At 42.1% G+C, this 20,479-nt stretch overlaps 1 protein-coding gene across 1 annotated transcript in view; it reads left to right on the forward strand.

The window, feature by feature from the left end:
* The first annotated feature begins 660 nt into the window (after positions 1-660).
* Positions 661-20,479, forward strand: part of HTR4 (5-hydroxytryptamine receptor 4) — a 341,073-nt gene continuing 321,254 nt past the window's right edge. The window contains exon 1 of the mRNA XM_018553049.1: positions 661-762. The gene's annotated coding sequence lies outside the window, so the exon portion shown is untranslated. The remainder of the gene's footprint in view (positions 763-20,479) is intronic.

Consider the following 20,479-nt stretch of genomic DNA (forward strand, 5'->3'; position numbering starts at 1 on the left):
TTTTTGTACCATTATTTTGTTTGTATTATTTATGAGGCATTGCCTGTTTTTCGAGATAAATACCTGCATCAGCAGACAGCAGGGATGCAATAAAGCCACACGATTTGTTATGGTCCTCTTGCCATGGACCTAATGATTAACTAGCACCCAGGCTTTGTAAAATGTTGAGGATAACCTCTGCAGAGCGTCCATTAACCCCTTTTCCCTGACATCACAGGGGAAGAACGGAGACATTTAGCCTTGGGCTGAGAGGAGATTGGTAATTAGTTTTGAAGCAGCAAGGTCATTAGAGAAGTATGAATGATGCGCTAGACCTGAACACTGCGCTGGAGAGGTCCGATCCTCGTGCTGTGCTGCGGTCACCCCATTGGCTGGCGCTCTCAATGGATGTGTATACAAGGCAGAGCTGAGCAGTGCACGGCAAGCAGTGTGTTCACTAAGCACTCCGGTCCGCAACAGCCGACGTCTGCACTTCCCAGGTAGCTCCACTTGCTGCCAAAAGCTGTGGACAGAACTGACAAACTTCCTAGCTACAGGGAAAACTATACTGAGGGGAAACATGGACAGCGACCTACAGGAATGAGCCTTTTCTATGGAATAACTCACACTGCACAGGGAAGGAGCTGCCTTATCCTGTGGATCCAAGGGGCATCCCATCCTTTGTGATTCTTCTCCTGGATGCAGCTAAGAATGAGAACTGTGATCAGCAAGTGGTAATCCTAACATGCATTTAGGGCTTCCCTCTGCACACTCACTGCAATGGTAAGACTCCTATGACTTGTGTGTTGTGTCTTATATTTAGCATTGCTGCTGATCAGGCTGTCAAAACTGGAACATCATCTGTCACCCATAGGATCTCAGGTGTCTGTTTGCATTATAGCTATTATATTGCTTTTTTTATAACTGTAAAAGCAGCTTTTGTGTTTTACAACTATTTTAAAATTCTGCTAAGCCACTAAAATGTGACATGCAGCAGCAGTAGGTTGCTGGTATGTGGATATTATAATTGGAGCTCAGAGAAACAAAAGTCATTGCCTAAAGCAACCAGTGTGATACCTTTATATTACAGGTAGGATGTACGTAATCTGATGGGTTGCTCATGAAACATTACTTTTCTCTACTGTATTTTTTACAACTCAGCTGCTGCACAGTAAAATCTACTTACTGCAATAGGTGCAAGTAATGGGGAAACCCCAACGTGCTTCTGATAACTGGCACTGGGCATGTGTTTGTGGTCTGTTAGGACACTGTTATAGCTTGGTGAATCCTCTTTTTGTACCTAAACACAATGTTAGATGTTGAGCCAATGTCTTAAAAAAAAAAAGCAAGTGGGAATTCAAGAATCGTCATATCTCTGTAGTGAGATCTCTAAAAGCATCTGGTGGCAGGGTCTGTGTCACTGGGTAAATTGCTGGGAACCAGCTGAGTATCAGCAGGAGTCAAATTTATGGAAAGGGGTCGCGATAAGCTTCTCTAGTACTCCATGATATAAATAGTCATGTCTGTGTCAAAGCAGAAAAGCACAATGATCTAGTCAGCTTATATAAGTACAGCATTCAGTACAAGACAGGATGGAAGTTACAGTATTACATGCTCATTTCTCAAGGTTAAGCAATTATAGGTGGACTGTAGTCTCCTTAAAACATGTTCTTCTTTTCTACAAAAACATAATGTGCAAACTACTGAATCTCCTTGAATGGAAAAGACTGGTTAGAAGATAGTTGAAAGCTCAACAATGTTGTGCAAACTGCAGTCACTCCTAGCAACTGATCACAACTCACTTGATTATAGACACAACACTTAAAAAAGAACTCAGTGCAAAACTTTTCTTAACCCTTGCAGTGGGGCTACCCCCAAACTAATGGTTAAATGCGTGTTTATGTTTAGGTGCTAAAATAACAAAGTTATACTCACTTCATGCACGGTGCTGGCTGGCTGTGACAGCGCTTCCTCCAGTCTGCCTTCTCCTCCTTTGTTGTGATAGTATGTCCCCCAGCATCCTCACATCCAAAACACAGTGTATTGAACGTGTTGACTCACAGGACCTTAGACGGCTGGAGCGAAGGGGGGGGCGGAGAGTCTAGAAGGACCGGTCTAAGAGCCAGGCGGCTCCGAAAATTGGGTGGGTATACCTTTTTTTTTTATTGCAGTACGGGGGTAAGCCCCACTGCAAGGGTTAAGAAAAGTTTTTCCTGGGGACCATTTCGACTTCATTGCTTTTGGTTGCCAAAATGTGTACACCGTTATCCTTGATCTTTGCACTGTAGCTTATCGAATTCAATATTAAAGGGAGCCTGTCAAGACAGAAATATGAGAGCCGTCATTGCTGACCTTAAAGTTCAAGCTCCAGGGCTGTCATCCTTATCCTTACTTCACTACTGACTGATCTACAGTCCTAAAACAAGGTGCAAGCCAGACGTACAAAGTCTCATATGTCTAACAGAACAGAGATTTGTTTTCATAGCAGGCACATGGATTTAAAAAAAAAAAGATATGGCAAACTACATGTTTATTTACGGCAAACTACACTTGTCTAAGTTTAAAATCACCTGTAAATAAATCTTCAATTGGAGGGACAGACTTTATTTTGCAGCTAACCCTCGCTGATCCTCATTCCTTCTAAGTTGTCCCTCTTGCAGACAGACATTTATAAATAAAGATACTATTTTACTGGTAAACGTCACTAAACGCTCCTTCCAAATTTTAAACTATGACATTTGGTTTTTTTCAAATGTTAGTATAACAGAAAAGTGATGGTAAAAAGAAGCCCCGGTGAGTGAAACTGATCATTGTTTGCACATCATAAATTCTGTTGTCAAAGAAGTGTCCCTTGCCTTAGGAGGTACACTACGAATAAAGGAATAAGATGTACTAATTCATCCTTATGTCTGATGACTAAAAAACGGAGACAATATTACAATGCAGATTGTTTCTGGGCTTTTCTTCTTCAGGGTGAGTGGGAATACATTTTTACTTAGTATACATAGATTCACACTAAGCCAAGGCTGGATAAATCCCAGGAACTAGGTAGCTGATAATTACAGCTGGCCCCCAGCTCTTGAGGTTTTCTCTAGTTGTCAATGGAGCTGGCTCCTAAAAAAAATTCTGCTGGCTGCTGGATTGGACAGACTGGCTCCTGAATTTCATATTAATTTGTCCACCCCTGCTCTCAGCTTGCTACAAGTTTAGGCGCAGTCCAATTGCGGTAGAGGCTAATGAGTGTCTACAATCCTGTTGCTGTCGGTTAATGACACATCAGATACCTAGTCTGCCCATATTGGTCAATCTACCTAAAACTGATGTTTCATCTTCGGGAGATGCTGGAGAGTTAAACTGTCTACTGGTTTCTAATGTCCCTCACAGATGCAAGTTAGGAGCTCTCAATTCGATATAGTTGACATGGCTGTTTTGGAGGGGGATCCCATATTCACTGATGGGATTTTTTATTTATTTAATAGTATGGAGAATACTCAGGAGGAGTGGGAATAAGCAAAGGTGAATGGGAACACCCAGGAGTCTGAATGTGAGAGCAGAAGAGAGATATTGTGGTTGGAGTCCTCCAGAGATAAAAGAAGGCTGAGGGTGACATAGCTCACTAGATGCCACTTCATAACGGAAATGCCACCTTTAAAGAAGAACTCCAGGATTTAGAAAAGTTAACCCTTGCAGTAGGGCTGCCTCATGCACTGCAAGGGTTTACTGCTTGTTTTTCTCTAGAGGTGAAAATAAAGAAGAAATACTCACCCGATCCTCAGTCCTGTGGCAGTGACTCACCTCCAGCTGTGGTATGTCCCTCCATGTGCTTTGTTATACATGATGACAAGTTCTTAGACTGCCAGAGCCCAGGGGAGAAGAGGCTGCGGGGAACTGGTCTAGCAGCAAGGCAGTACTGATGATTGGATGAGTTTTTTATCTTTATTTTCGCCCCCTAAACAAAACAAGCAGTTAACCATTGCAGTGCAGGGTTAGTCCCACAGCAAGTACATAGACTCTAGGATTTTTCGAAATCCTAGAGTTCTGCTTTAAGTAGACCGACCTTTTAATTTATTTGAACATATTTCACTATAAAGTACCACAATTATTTAGGATTTTAAAGGATGCTGAACTCAGAAAAGGTTTCAATGTTAGCAATTTTTTAATGAGAAAAATGTGTTAATCTTGGCTGAAAGATGTGTCAAAACATTGATAAATAGACCTCTTAGTTGAGCTACATGCATAATAATACATTGCTTTTCTGTACATGAACAATTAACATTGTAAACAGCTACAGAAGTGTTTGCAATATATGCAGGGAATGTGTTTACTGGTGGCACTGTTGTATGAAATTTTTAACTGGTGTGAAAATGTTCCCTTTGCATATAAATATGACTGTCTATGTATTGGTGGTATGTAAATTTCATAAGACATAGCAAAGCCAAATATTCTATATCTACAAGAATCAGTGTGTGCCTCCATAGGTGTTCTGTAGCTAAAGAACACATGTCATTTGGCAAAGGTGTCTACATGCATACATTTTGGGTAACTAGAGGTCCTTGCACATAACATCTGCCTTGAAGTGCAACCTGAAATCTGGGGCTCTTTACTACAAAGTACATGTCAACACTTTCCGGCAGGGTAAACCAGGGGTGGACAAATATGGAATTGAGAAGCCAGTCTGTCCAATCCAGAAGTCAGCAGGATTTTTTTAGAAGGCAGCTCCACTGATAACAACTAGAGAAAACCTCAACATTTAGAAACTAGCTGTAATTTTTAAATAGCATTGGCTACCTGGCTCCTGGGATTTGTCCAGCCCTTGTGTAAACGTCCCTATTGGTCACTGAAGTCATCCTTAAAGGAGAACTATGGGATGAGTGAATTACACTCATCCTCATAGTTAGAGCTGACGTGTGACACTGAAGCTGTCACAGGTTGGTTCTATTGATCAGGAAGTCAGCAAACACATACAGCCGATCTCTGACTTCCTGATCCTCTCCCTGCAGAGAGTGGTGTTTGTCAGTCACCACTCCCCGCAGGGATTCCTCCTTTCCCTCTTTGATCTTCCAGCGATAACTGGAGGGATGGACAGGAGGGGGCAGAAATAGCTGGCCCTGCCTCCCGATGGCAGAACCCGCTGTCAATCAGTCAGTGGGGTGGATCTTGACAGTATTGTCGGGATCCCTCCCGGCTGCGGCGCTCTCAGTATATCGCAGGCAATAGCCCGCGATATACAGAGTTTTGGGTCACAGGAGGAGGTTAGTATATGTCCTCCCGTGACCCTAAAGAGAACTATGGGAAAAAAGGTTACCCCATTAATAGATATAAGCTAATGAGATGTACATCATATGAGGGGATTGGCCAGCCATCAACATTACCAAGTGTTGTTCATATTGTCAGATTATAGGGTTTTGGGGCCCCTAAGTACATGACCTTTAGGGCCCCATCATAGGGGCAGAATCTGTTCTGCTTAGCAGTGAATCCATGAATGGATATCCTGTTGAATCAGAGCCAAATGGAATGGAAACTTTTATGACATCCATGTCCGTTCAGTTTTTGCTCCATGGAGCTGAACATGTTAAGTCTACGGGTAGGTGTTTTCATTTAGTTACCTCTTTTTTTTTTTTTACCTAGACGGACTTGGAGGTAATTGGATGTACACAGACGCATGTCCGTTTACCCTGCCTGCTCATAGACCAACATTGAGCTTCCGATCAAACCCTCCTGAAAAACTGACAGACGGAAAGGGGCCTTATGCATGTAGTCACTTCATTATTGTTTGTTAAAAGACAGTTGCACTTTTACGAGACATTTTTGCCATGAGCCGCTCATTTGTTTTACCCCCATCCTGAATAACTGTCTACAAAATGACACAGAAAAAGATATTCTAGCATGTACCATGCTAGGGATTCATCACTTACGTTTTAAAGCTTATGGTGGAGTGGGGGAGGAGATACCTGGCATTGTACTCAGTATAAATCAATGTGGCTTATTTGTTTTCAGCATCATTTTATGTAGTTTTACTTTTGTCACAAATTGTTCTTGTACCTACAACTAAACAGCATCCACTGAGGCGATCTACCTGTGTGTTTAATGCTCTGTTTAGTACCACTTGCACTTTTTCACCATAGTACTTCCTGTTTTGTAGACTTTTGCAACGTTTCACTATGTTGTAATGTCCACTTTGTATTGTTTTATAGCCACCTGTTATCATTATATTATGTTTATCTTTGGTCTTAACATTGATGTGTATACGATGTGACTAGCTGCCTTTTCCCCAGAGTTCTGAACACTGGCATTCTTTTTCTGCTACAAGGAATAACTGGACTAATGTAGATGTCATGCACACCGTCATCAAGACAGGATGCTTACATAGGATTTAGTAAATATTTTTCTACTGATGTTTCCTTATATACTGAAAAAGGTTTTGTTATACATTACTTTAAAGTTATTATTTTATACATTGGGGTCAATAAAGCATAGCAACTGCAATCCATTGATCATGATTACAATGCTCTGGCTGCAAATGCACATTTGTATTTCATTGAGTCCCTTTGGAGTGGTGGCTGATTGGGCTTGTAGTTTCTCCATTCACCAATCCTGTCAAATAATCTTTAAATGGGTGATGCTTCTGTGTGGGTAAAGCCAAGCACAGCCCCACCAAATAAAGAAAAAAGAGCAGCAGCCTGCAGGAAGGAGAACCCCGTGATTCAGTTAAGTGGTGGTGGTGGGGTTAGGAAAGGTGGTGGTGGGGTTGGGAAAGGAGGGTGGGGGGTTGCAAAGTCACCTTGTTTCATGTTATGTCCTGAATATAAGTGTAACATGGAACATGGCCCAAAAGGTAAACTTAGCCTTTAGAGCTAAAATCCAGGCAAACAGTTAAATACACAGATAAAATACATATATGTGAGCTGTTTTACTTCCCAGAAAGATTTGTATTTCTGTCCATTTAGTCATGAGATTTATACAGCCCTGCCACACATCACAGCTTTGTTTGGGAGGATAGGAGACCTGATTTTTTTAATTCTGCAGTTCAGTGTTGTCCCACACACAGCCTGTGACTAGACAGTGAAAGGAGAAACAGCAAACTGATGAGCTCATCTCCCTGTCACTTTGCGCCCTCCTCCTATCTGCATGCTTCTTCCAATGGAGCACAACTGATTGACTCCTTGTGCTGCTCCTCCCTTCTTCAGGCTGAACTCTGTTGTAGAGGGACTGTACAAAACAAAAGGTATACTCTATGCTAACACATGTACTAACCCCTAAAATTAGTACTTAACACCTAACCCCCAATTGAAGATTCCATATTTATTACTGCATTTAAAGTAATTAATTTGTTCATTCTTTTATTTTTCTCCTTTACTTACTTTGTGCTGCAGCACAGGTTAAAATAACCTATGCTAGTAGCATGCTACAAAGATAGATTGTTGCATAGAGCAGTGGTTGGGGTCTCTGTTGATTGGACTCACCCATGTTCAGTGCTCCAATCAGCAGCGCTCATGCTCCCTTAAAAGGAGTGTTGATTGGAGCACTGGGCAGGGGGCATGTTGGACCGTTAAAGACCGGAGCTTTTGTGCTAGGTGTTGAGCTTTGTGAATTCTGTGGTGTGCTTACAGTAATGGACACTCAACCTAACCCCTAATGGGAGGTCATAAAACTCAACCTTCTTACCCTAACACCTAGCCAATAGCTAGTCCTTTAAAGTATATCTAAATCCCAGAAAAGCCCTTAGATGTGGTGGCTGCATTTTGTTCTCCCTTTTATTTTCACCTTGCAATTATGCCAGGGACACACTTCCTGTCCTGTTATTTGACCATGCCCTTAATGAAAGAGCAGCTTTGTAAACTAACCTCTGTCTTCATCTCCACCATAACATGTTCTGTGGGCCGCGGTGTTCTGTAGTCCACAGAGTAAACTTAAGCAAAGCTGATAACATTAATTTGAGTGCAGCATCACTACCTCCTTACAGGGAGTTAAGAGCTCTCTCCCCATCTGTTCCTCCAGTCAGCGCTGGAGGATTTCAGAGAGGAGGGGGGAATCCCTGTGGGGAGCGGTGACTGACAGTTACCGCTCTCTGCAGGGAGAGGATCGGGAAGTCCGTGATCAGCTGTATGTGTTCGCTGACTTCCTGATCAATAGAGCCGACCTGTGACAGCTTCAGTGCCACAAGTCGGCTTCAATTGTGGGGATGAGTGTCCGGACCCCGATGCACCCACCCCACAGGAAAGGTCTGTCCATTGGTGTACAGTATACACATTCCAGTCATATGTAAAATAAACATTATTTGTGTTAGCTTACACATAGGTTTCTTTCACTTTCGGCATTTCTGAGGCACTAGTGACATAGCCAGGGCCTCCCAGTGGCCCCCTGGGTAGATTATGAAGCTTACACTTACCTCATGTAACCAGTGCCTTCCCATGTACAAACTGCAAAATCTTGGGGAAAAGTCTGAAGCCATGGCAGTGTGTAAACTAAAAGTAGGCAGCTCCAGGGTCTGGAGTGAACACCATTGGTGTGCTGGCCCAGAAAAGAAAGGAGGAAGACGCCGTCTGCCAATTACATATGTTATTAAAATGGTAGTGTGGGATTTCAAGTGTTTTTATTTTAAGGGTCGGAGGTCCACTTTAAAATGATTTCTTCATACGCTTCTCCCTAACACTTAACCCTTACACTGTGGCATACTGAAGAGTAAGAGCATGTAGCACTGAAATCCCATCCTGGAGGAAACTGCTACATCAAATTACACAGCAGTCTGGCAGCACATGTATATACCCTGCACTATGGTCACCCAAGACCCCCTTCTGTATCGCTGATTTTATAATGCCCTCACAGACACCATTGGGGGTTATGTAGCCAGTCAACCAGCAACTGGTGTGTATGACAAAATGAGTTGGATTTTACATGCATCACCCGCTCACTTGAAGCATCATTACCGAATCTTAGCTTATTATAGCAAGATAGCATTTGTAAATACAGGCAGGCTGTCTGATTGAAATGTTCAGTGAACACTTTGAAATGAGTAAAACTGGAATTCATTCATTATTTCTGATTCATATTCCTCTAGTGAATAATAAGCCGATTTGCAGTTTATAGAATGTAATGTTGGTGCTGAATTTCAATGGACATGCATATATTTAAACTATCAGTTCCATATCTGCTGGTGAGTTACCAGCTGGACTATTTCAGTCCATACTGAGTAGATAATACTTTGAGCTCTTCTGTTTTCCTCCTTTCATTATAAAATAGTTAGATAAACAACAAATTAATATAAGATGAAAAACTGCATCATTCTATAAAACAGTTCAGTGTTCAGGATTGTGCTCACATGCATCCTACCTGTAGCTGCTAGTGTGTAGCTAAGCTCACAAATCCTTACTGGATATCATAGAGTGTTTAAAGCAGAACTCCAAGAAAAAAAGAAAAAAAGAAATATAGTAACCAATGAAAATAGGAAATTGTTGTAATACCCCCTTAATCCAGAGCTGCCCCTAACAGTACTTCTTTCAAGCCGCAGGATGTTATCTTCAAGGCTAGATGACAGCTAGCATAACTCAAATCACTTGCTCATGTACCCACCCTCATCGTGTTACTGGATAGTGAAGGAGAAGCAACACACTGATGAGCTCATCTAAAGGTGGCCATACACTTTACAACCATCGCAAGACCTTAGTCTTGCGATGGTTGTGAAGTACTTAAAAAAACGTATGATCTGCCCATCTTGGACAGGCAGATCGTACTCTCAATCATCGCAAGCCCGCCCCCCTGAGGGGCGGGCTTCCGATGACCGCAATGCTGAACGGGCAGTGTGCGCGTGCGCACACCGGCTCGTTCGTCATTTGTCTCCCGAGTACCGTTCTAACCAGCCGAAAATCGTACGATTTTCGGCTGGTTTTGTAGCGTGCTCCTTAGACAAAAGACGTGCGACCGTACAGTAGAAACGGTCGCACGTCTTTGTTCACACTGCTCGATTCTCGTACGATCGCGGGATTTCCCGCGATTCTCGTACGAGAATCGAGCAGTGTATGGGCACCTTTATGGTCACTCTGCTGTCTCCTTTTATCAGCATGCTCCCTTTTAGCATATGAACTGATTGTTTCCTTGTACTGCTTTTTTCTATCGCACTTAACCCTGATATACAGGATCTGCAGAAGACTGCTACCAAGTTGAATTTATGTTCTTAAACTGCTAACATTTACAGTTCAATTTTGTGATGCATTTATGACTGCAGAAATGTATTAATTTGTGTCTTTTATATCTGCCTAGAGTTCAACTCCGTACAGTTCACAGAAGCAAGTATATGCAAGATCAGGGTTCAGACCTGAACTGTCATGATGCAATTGCCTATACTTTCCTATTCCGCTATAGTAAGGCTGTATCTGTTCCACTGATGATTTGTATCTGTGCAAACAGCACAATCCAAGTCCAGATTCCATTTGCATTCACTAATGTATTCCTGTGGCCCAAAGTCTGCATATAGTGGGCTACTGCCTGCTATATGCTGGCAGGCTGCAGCTGGGTAGGATCCTGACAATATTATGGGGACCCACCTGGCTGCTGGATTGACAGCTGGTTCTGCCTCTCTAGAGCTAGAGCCAGCTGTGCCCGCCCCCTCCCCCCTGTCTGTCCCTCCAATGAGCATTGGAGCAACAGAGAGAGAGAGAGAAGGGGGGAATCGCTGCAGGGGGGTGACTGACAGTCACTCCCTATAGTCTCTATAGGGAGGACACCGTGAGCTGAGCGATCAGCTGTATGTGATTGCTCAGTTTTCAAGCTATAGAGCCGGGATGTGAAAACTGCAGCACCCAACGCCGGCTCCGAATATTGGGAACAGTATATTTTTCTCTCCCAACAATCCTTCTTTAACAACTTGTTTTGCCTAGGAAGTGACGAATAAGGTGATATACTTACCTTATACACCTACCAACCCTCTGCAGTGTGGATGGGTCCTCGGTGTCCTCCTGTACATGATGATGGCAGTGAGCTGCCACTCTTTAGCAGTGAAGGAAGGGGACCAGTGGCACAAAGAGCAGAAAACCTGTGGGAGGAATAAGGTAAGTATAACCTTATTCATTATCCTCTGGGTAAAACAAGCAGATAACCCTTGCAGTGTGAAGGCGGACCATCTGCAGGAATAGATCCTTTTTTCCTGAAACTTAACTTTAAATAATTCCATTGTCTCATTTGCCGAATGTTTGATTCACTTAAAAAGCTCCTTAATGAACTGCAATATATACTTGTATAGTGAATCCAGCTGCATTAACTTGAAGGTCAATGCCTCTATAATGTGTGAAAGCTTACATTTAATTGAAACTTATAACACAGCAGAATGATGGGAGCCCATCAAGCAGTGAGATCTATAGGAGACAGAGACTCAAATAATAATGTTTATAGTGGCATCATTTAAAGTGAGACTTCATTAAACAAGATTTCTGCTGAGTTTGCAGAAACACAATGTACCGCAGGGGAACCCTACCGTCTCTCCTCCTTTATAGATCTTCAATAATATTAACCAGGCTAGTGTGGTGTCAGAAATCTTTGAGTTTAATTCTAGTAAAGAAGCAAAGGTTAAAAAAATAGGTCATAATTGCACTGAAATAGACATGTCCTGTAAAGCTGAACTCCTACAAAAAAAAGATAAATGTGCAGAATAAATGCATAACTGAGAACTGATTTACCTGGAAAAGGGTTTGTATTTCTGTTTATCCAGTCCTTAGATTTGCACAGCACTGCCGAACAGCATAGTCTTGTTTGGAAGGGAAGAGGACCTGATCTTTTTCTGTTGCAGTTTCAATTTTCGTTATCGTGTCCCCTCCTCCACTCTGTGAGTGTGCAGTAAAAGGAGAAGCAGCACACCAATGAGCTAATTTTTTTTGGTCACACTGCTCTTTTTCCCTATCAACTTGCTCCTTTTACTGCAGCTCCCCGTGCTGCTTCTCTTATCCCTCTGTGAGCTCTGCTGTACGGTACACTGGAATACCATGTAAAACTCAGCTACTTGCACTGCTTTCATCTAAAAAATACATTTGCGCTCCATTTACACCTGCGCATTTGGAATTCGGCACTTTTTTTCCCCATGGTAGTACGCGCGCACAAAACACTCAGGTGTGAACTTATCAAAACTGGAGTTGATGAAATCTGGAGCAGCGGTGCACAGTAACCAATCAGCTTCTCTGTTTCTTTTTCAAATCACTACTGAACAAACTGAAGAGAGAAGCTGATTGGTTACTGTGGGCAACTGCTCCAGATTTTGTCTGCTCCAGTCTTGATAAATTCCCCTTTCAATGTCTAATAGACGTGTGTTTTTTCCGTGCATGTATAGCTACAACCACAGTCAGAAAGCGCAAAAACTGCTCAAAAAATCGCGCATGTACTTTTTGCTGCGTTCCACGTTTTTGTATCTTGTGCGTTTCCGCGTGTATAGATAGGCGCGGAAAAACACTAATGTGTGAATGGAGTCTCAAGGTTGTATTAATGATTACCGAGCTGCACTCATTTGTATCTTATATATCTGCCTGGAGTTCAGCTTTAATATTTAGGTATGCAAGGCTTTCTAACGATCCTCAATGCACAGTAGAGCACTACAGAAAAAAAAGTACTATTTGTCCGTATAAAATAGGAACTGGCATAAGTGGTTTAGCCATCTGACAATTTCAGATGTCATTGATGCTTTAAGGTGAAGGTGATACAGATTTAGCAAATGCTGTTGAAAATAAATAATAAATAAATAAAATAGCTTTGAGCACAAATTGTTGCTGCTTACTAAATGCAGCAAAAGAGACATTACCTTTGTTTGTGTCCAGGTACTGTATCTGTTTTTCAGACCTTCCGATGTGACCCATTCCATATCCGTTCCTCAGATTCCTATCTTCCATTTCTGATTACATTTACCTCCGTCCTCTTCTCCTCTGTTGGCAGTATTGGGTGGTCATTAATCCTGGACAGAAAGTGCTCAGTAATGATGCATACGCACCTTGCCATTTAGGAGTACTGTGAGCCCAGAAGTGGGTTGGATGATGCTGGGCATTATCACTGAGCAGTGAGTATGCAGTGGACATTACTGGTGAGGAGGTGACTATTGTAGCGGTGGCTGCTTTTTATTTTTATACATGCTTGGCAATATTTTTTATTTTACATATCTTGTTGGAAACAGTTAAAATTGCTCATTAAAGGGTTTCTAAACCCTCCGTTTGTTTGTTTTTTGTTGCATATATCTACTGCTAGCAAGCAGTAGATATATGCAAAACGTTTTTTTTTTAAACGCTTTAAAAGTGGTTTAAACTTACCCCTGTCTTCGCCGCGCGCTCCCGTCCGAAAAGTTCGGATTATCGGCCGGGAGACGAGCAGAGACGCAAGGTAAGTCTATGGACGCGTGCACCCGCATGCAGACACTGCGAGATCGCAAAGGACAGAGGAGTCAGCGCTGGATCGAAGAGCCGCTGCACCTCTGGAGGGACAGATGAAAACATCAGGAAAGAAGAGGAAGATCGGATTAAGAGACATAATTTAAGGTAAGTGCTGACATTAACATTGGGGGGAGGGAATTTTTTTTTTACTTTAATGTCACTTTAAAGGAGAACTATGGGGTCAGTGTTTTTCCCCATAGTTCTCCTAAGGGTAACGGGAGGACACAAACTAGCGTCCTCCCGTTACCCTAAGCTCAGTATACCGCGAGCTACAGCTCGCGGTATACTGAGATGCCGCAGCCGGAGCGGATCCCGACGTAGATGACTCGAGGCAGAGCCAGCTGTACCCGCCCCCTCCCCCGTCCGTTCCGCCAGTCAGTGCTGGCAGATCGGAGCGGGGAGAGGGGAATCCAGCCCTTCCCCCTGTCATGGCAGAGAGCCGTGACAGGATCGAGAGGTGAGCGAACCTGGTATGTGTTCGCTCACCTCCCGATCTACTGAGCCGACCTGTGACAGTCTCATTGTCACAGGTCGGCTAGAACTTTGAGGTGAGTGGAAATCACTCATCTCATAGTTCTCCTTTAAGCCCAAGATTTAAGGACTGTTCACTTCATACTATTCTGCACTGCTTTAGGAATCCCATTCAAATTGAACACCACACCACACCACACAGGCTCTTGTAGCCCCCCAACACACGTGTTAAAGTGTGTTGGGGGTCTATTTAAAAAAAATGGCACCACAACACCGATGCATGTGTGATGCATTACCAAACAGTGCTCTAGCATGCACGTTTTAGTGCTATGAACTGGCCCTTACAGAAGGTTTTATGTCTTTCTTAACAGATTCACAGCTGATATATCTTATGCTGTTCTAATTTACAGGTTATCAATTATTGTGTATGTTACCTTTTAATTTTTTTATATACAGTAAACTCTGTTACCCAATATTCAACTAACCAGCACTCTCAACTAACCAGAAAAAAAAATCCTGTGTGTTTTGCTGATCTGCGGCATGTATTATCCTGGAAATGATCGTGTGTCTGTTTGTCTTAATTTGCTTTTGATTATTGCATTTCAATATTAATATGAAGTCAATACAGAGTTTGTTATGGTTTTGTATAGTATGGGGTATGGCATTAGTAAGACCTATTTTTAATAGTAACTCTCAAGCAACCAGAAACTATATTTATGCAGAATCTACTAATCCCTATGGATGCCGGATAATGGGGAGTTTACTGTATAGGTGTGTGGTGTCTATATAAGTCTACTAGTAATCTATGTCAGTAATATATTTCCATTAAAACCACTACATTTACTACATTTACTATATCTAGTAGTAAATCTATCCCAGGGCTTGCTTTTAGGAAATACAGAATGCCATACCCAAGCACAGCATGTCTATATCTTCCGTGGTCTGTTTATCGGCTGCATCCCCCAACCAGACCTGGCTGTAGTCTGTCTACTGATCATGCCCTCTGCCTGGTCCTTGCCAGAGCCTCCCTAGCCCTGGCAGTGGTATATGTACCAGCCATGCTCCCCCATCTGGCCCTGGCCATAGCCTGTTTACCGGCCATGCTACTACCCCCAGCCCTGGCCATAGTCTGTTTACCGGTCACACCCCCTGTTTAACTCGGGCTTGTTCATTGATGACATCTTTCACCTGGGGCCTCCCTGTCAAACTCCGGCCTCTATGGGCCAGTCTAGTTGCGAGTTTAGTCTGCAAATGAGCTGCCCACCCACCTCACAATCTAACCTGCCTCCCGCTAGCCAGAAGAAGACAAGTAAGTCTGCTGTGCGGTCACATGACTGCAACATTTTCTTCTATAGTCACTCTTTTCTATGAATATCATTAGGATGTGTTTGTATAATGCACAAATATATGTATACTTTAATTCAGCTGTGCCTCTACCTGGTAATGGTGAAATGCTTAAACTGTTAGCATAGGCATAGGCTATACTTGTAATTACATTTATTTTGCTACTGAAAGATTTAACAGCTTATTGGCAGTGATCTCATTGCTAGAAAGTACAAAAAAGTTTTGTTTTTTTTGGTATATCTTATTAGCATCTTATTGATTTTAATGTGCTGTATGAGGTGAATACCAACAAGCAGGTAATTCTCTAGCCAAAGTAGGGACATATCTGCATTAATTAATAATCTGTATAATGCACAATTGTATGTGTAGTCTTAAAGACTATAGTACCATAAATGTTATGTGGTTTATAACTTTTAATTTTTTTGAATGTCATAAGACTGTCTATACAATAAGAGAATGCTTGTAAACACAAAACAAAATCGCACAAGAATCTTGGTTAGAATGGTGGCCTTGCAGTGTGGCAGTCCTGAGTTTCAGGGACACTATCTCAATGAAGTTTGCATATTCTCCTTATGTATATGTCGCTTGAAATATTTCATTCAACAGTGTAAAAATACAAGCATGATAAGTAGTTAATATTCTTGTCTGTAGTGATAGGGTGCTGGGTTACATAGCTTTGTCTTTCTGATTTAATTTGGCTTCAATCCAGACTGGTCCAACAATATGTATAAGACTGTACTAGAGGCATTGTAAGCTTCCTTTAGTGGAGGGACAGATGTGAGAGGATCAGAGCTCTCCACAAAGTGTTTTAGCAAAAATGCCATGGCTATATCAGTGGGTCTAGTGAAATCCGGTAAGTTAATTGGTTTTGGTTTCACTAGCCACATAATTTGCATAGCTATAGAGTGTTGAGTGCACTGCTCCTCGTTCTATAAGATAAGCTGGCCCAATGGTTTCTGCTTCTTCCTCTTTTATTTACTAACTGTTCTCAATTCTCATATAATGTTACACAATACAAAATAAAGCCGTGCACTTCCCTTTCCTTCACATAATGTTTCCCATTATCCTATCCATTGTATGAGTGTATGACTCTTGAAAAGGGTGACAATGTACCTAGCTGAATAAGTACCAAGTTACAGATTTCACAACTAAAGGGCCTATTCAACCATTTTAACAAGAGCTTGTTTCTATAAACAAAGATTGTAAATGACTGGGGTAATTAAAGTGACACTAAACTCAGAAGTTAAATCTTTAAAATGCATTCAAGTGCCTTAACTATTAACAAACATGTAACTTATCTGTGCATCATGCGGCTGTAGATCCTCAAATCATCTCTGAATTGGTGCTGACACTGTCCTTTCTTCTGGAGGGTGGCTACTTTTGGTCCCCAATGGTCCCTGTGTGTGTTGAAAGTAGCCACCGCTCCAAGATCACTCCTGCGATGGACTACAATCTCATGTTTAGTTTACTAAATTGTATTGAGATTGTAGTCCATCGCAGGAGTGATCTTGGAGCGGTGGCTACTTTCAACACACACAGGGACCATTGGGGACCAAAAGTAGCCACCCTCCAGAAGAAAGGACAGTGTCAGCACCAGTTCAGAGATGATTTGAGGATCTACAGCCGCATGATGCACAGATAAGTTACATGTTTGTTAATAGTTAAGGAACGTGAATGCATTTTTAAGATTTAACTCCTGAAGTTGGTGTCACTGTAAGGCTCTATTCACACCTGAGTGGCTATCCGCACGTATTCGGCTGTACAGGGAATTCAATGCACTTGAATGTGCATCGTTCAGACCATTGCGGGGTCGCACGGCCCCAGAAATAGTCCAAGCGAGATAATCCGGCGGATTCCCCACATTCACAGGCTATTTGATAGCCGCAAACAAGCGGCATCCATGTGGATTTCAAAATATTAGCGTCTTCATCCCACGCTGTCTTCCGCACGGAAAACCGTGCGGGAACCACAAATGCTATGTGTGAATGCAGCCTAAAGGGTTGTAAGTAAAGCCTAAAATGTGAGATTTGAGAGGTTGGTAACTGTTTTATCAGGTCTGTGCATTTTTGTATGGAAGGGGAATTAGATTATAAACTCTTTAGACGTAATATGATAGAAATGACTTATATACTGTGTAAAGAGTGGTGGAATTTGTCAGGGCTATATGAATAAATTAAATATTCTGTCTTAGCTCGTAGTAAATTCAGTGGGCTGAGCCAGCTATTCTGTGATGGGAAGAAATCAGGAGACTGACAACTACATAATACAAAATGTGCCTGTTGGCGAGCTGGGATCTCATTAGACTAATACCAGTTATGACAATCTCTCATGTATGGCAATCATGAAGCCATCTTTCAGACTGAGATTTCCTTTAAACAGAAAAAAAGCATCTACGTGTGCTGATAGCTTTGTAAACTTTGAACATTTACAGGTGCCAGCATCCCAATTGTTGCCACTGTGTGGTCACCAGGACAGGATGTAATGGAGAATCTTCCCACTTAGGATGCAGTCAACAATAAGACCAGACACCGCTCTCTTTAAAACTAAACAAGGACAGGCATAAAATGTGACAAGAGCTGTCTTAAAGATGAACTTCTGGGAAAATTATTATTAACCCTTGCAGTGGGGCTACCCCCACACTGCAGGGGTTAAGTGCTGTTTTTGGTCTAGCGAAGAAAATAACAAAGTTATACTCACCAGCTGGCTTGCTGTTAGAGCGCTCCTTCCAGCCTCTCTCCTCGTCCAATGCAGCGGTCTAAGGTCCATGAGTCATCACGTGCAATACACTGTGTATTGGACGTGAGGACACTGAAGCACATTCCATCATTGCAGCGAAGAAGGAGACAGGCTGGAGGGAGCACTGTGAGTGCACTGTAAGTATAGCTTTGTTATGTTTCTCCCTAGACCAAAATTAGCACTTAATCCTTGCAGTGTGGTAGCCCCACTGCAAGGGTTAAAATAGTTTTCCAAGGAGTTCTGCTTTAAGCAGTATTGTAGAGACTTTTTGGAAGTGTCATCATGAGCTGTCTCTTTAATATGAACTTGCTAATCCATTTTATTGCTTGTTAAGTTAGAAAATTCTAATAGATTGGCAGCACCTTTCTGCCCTGGCTGTCCGGCATCACAAGTGAATTGAGGTGGCATCACTTGACTTCTCGGCATTTCTGGGAAGCGCCATGTTTCTATTAACCTCTACACAGTCTTTGTACTGAAAGCAGAACATGTAGTGACTGATATGGAAATCTGTTCTTCTGAATACATCTATTTTAAATAGAGGAATTCTCTGTTCTTAACGTAATTTAAAGGGAGATAAAAGCAAACTGAATAAGATACGTGCAGATGATGTCAATTTACCTTTACTAAATTCATTTCTTTTCTGCAATTTTTAAACTTGGAAATGTGGCGGATGCAACAGAATCTTTACGTCAGATAATTTACAGCACTTGTAGGCAAGTAAACTTGTTAAGTTGGAGCACTAGAAGTGGCCTTGACCCCTGACATTCAGTTATTTAGGAAAGTATATTAGAGGGGGGTGTTTAAAGGAAATTAAAGGAGAGGGAGAGGGGGAGAGAAGGGTAAGTGGAGGAGGGAAGGGGTTCATGAACCCCTGGCAAAAAAAATAACATACTAGAAATATAACAGTTCTCTAACAATTTGCATGTTGGAGGAGTAGTGCTTTGGGAAACCCCTGATGATTAAGGCATGTCTTATCCGAATCACTATGCCTCTAAAAGCCCAATTGAAGTCTGACACCATGTTATACCTGAATAGTCCTGTAACCCCAAACATTATGATTTGTTACTGATTTGTGTTTGTAAATGCTTTAAAGCCCATCTCCATGCAAACTAATAACCACCCTTGCAATGGTACTGCCCCCGCACTGTGTGAGTTAAGTGTTTGCTTATGTACAGGGGCTGGAGTTTAAGCAGATTTACTTACCTGATCCCTGCTCTCATCGGCTCCATCTGGGCTGCTAGACCACTCCAGTCAGCTCCTTCTCCAAGTACCACTGATAGACTATAGACTTGAATTAGACGTGAGGATGCGGAGGGACATTACACCAGCTGGAGTGGAGGGGGAGAAGAGGAGAGGTCTGATCGGCCAGGGAGGAGGAACCAGATAAGTCAATCTCTCTTACTCCAGACCCTAATCATTAACAAGCACTTTACATTTGCAGTGTAGGGGTAGCCCCACTGCAAGGGTAGATATTTGGTTTGCCCAGAGATGTTCTTTAAAATACCCTTTTATCTTTGTGAAATTTCTGCTTTTGCCTTTACAATGCAGTGCTCTGCGCTTGCATAGCCACATAACAGACACACCCCTTATTAGAAGTGTAGGGGAGATTTTTTTTATTTTAGAGAAAGGTGTGTCAGACCAGGCATGTTACTGAGTGCTGATAACTGAGTGCACTAACTTAGCTGCCGGTTGGACTACGTTATCATATTAAGACAACGCTAGGAAAGTGGAGGAATGATCTAAAATGTAGGTTGTTAGTAAAATTATTATCTGACTACATATTGGATATATATTTATGTGACTTTAATTGAGCTTTAGGCTACATTTACACCGGTAAAAAGGTGTGTTTAGAGATTCCTGCAGAAGGAACCTACGGGATTCCTGTGGCAGGAATCCCAAATATGGCATTCAGGTGTCACCCGTTTAAGTTAATGATTGGGTGATAGCGGCCGCATCTTAAAGTGGCATTGCATGGATACACTGCAAGTATTTGTATGTGATATAATTACATGCAGTTAGGAATTAATCACTATCCCTGGATGCACAATCAATACTAAGATGGCACCTTCCTTGGCTGTAAGGGATAGGTGTGTAGTTCTGCTTTAAGTTGGGTGATTAGTCACTCTGCCCTTATTTCATATTCACTGTGCTCTGCTCACATGAGAGCATTTTGAGTCACTGATAAGTTGACAATGTTTAAGCTGTTCTGCTTCCTCCCTGTGTAACAGTCTGACTACGCAGATTATAAGCAGTGTACTTCCATTGATAGGGATACTGAATATATACAGCCAGGGTCATCTATTCTGGGCCTCATGACTCTGTGAGATAACAAGGCAAGTTGTGGGTTATGCATCAGGAGGTGACAAATGACTTGTGCCTGTGTCTCTGAAAAGCATTTAGCACATCAGATAACCCCATGGTTATGATATGTCCCTATACATGTTGCTGCCACCAGACCTTATTTATTGCAGAGTGAAGTGAGGTGAACAGAGAATAAAACATTTCCCTTCAGAATAAAGTGATTATTTTAAAAAAAAAAAAAAAAAAAAAAA

The sequence above is a fragment of the Nanorana parkeri genome, unplaced genomic scaffold, assembly GCF_000935625.1.
Source record: "Nanorana parkeri isolate BGI_ZX_2015 unplaced genomic scaffold, ASM93562v1 scaffold107, whole genome shotgun sequence".
Classification (NCBI taxonomy): Eukaryota; Metazoa; Chordata; class Amphibia; order Anura; family Dicroglossidae; genus Nanorana; species Nanorana parkeri.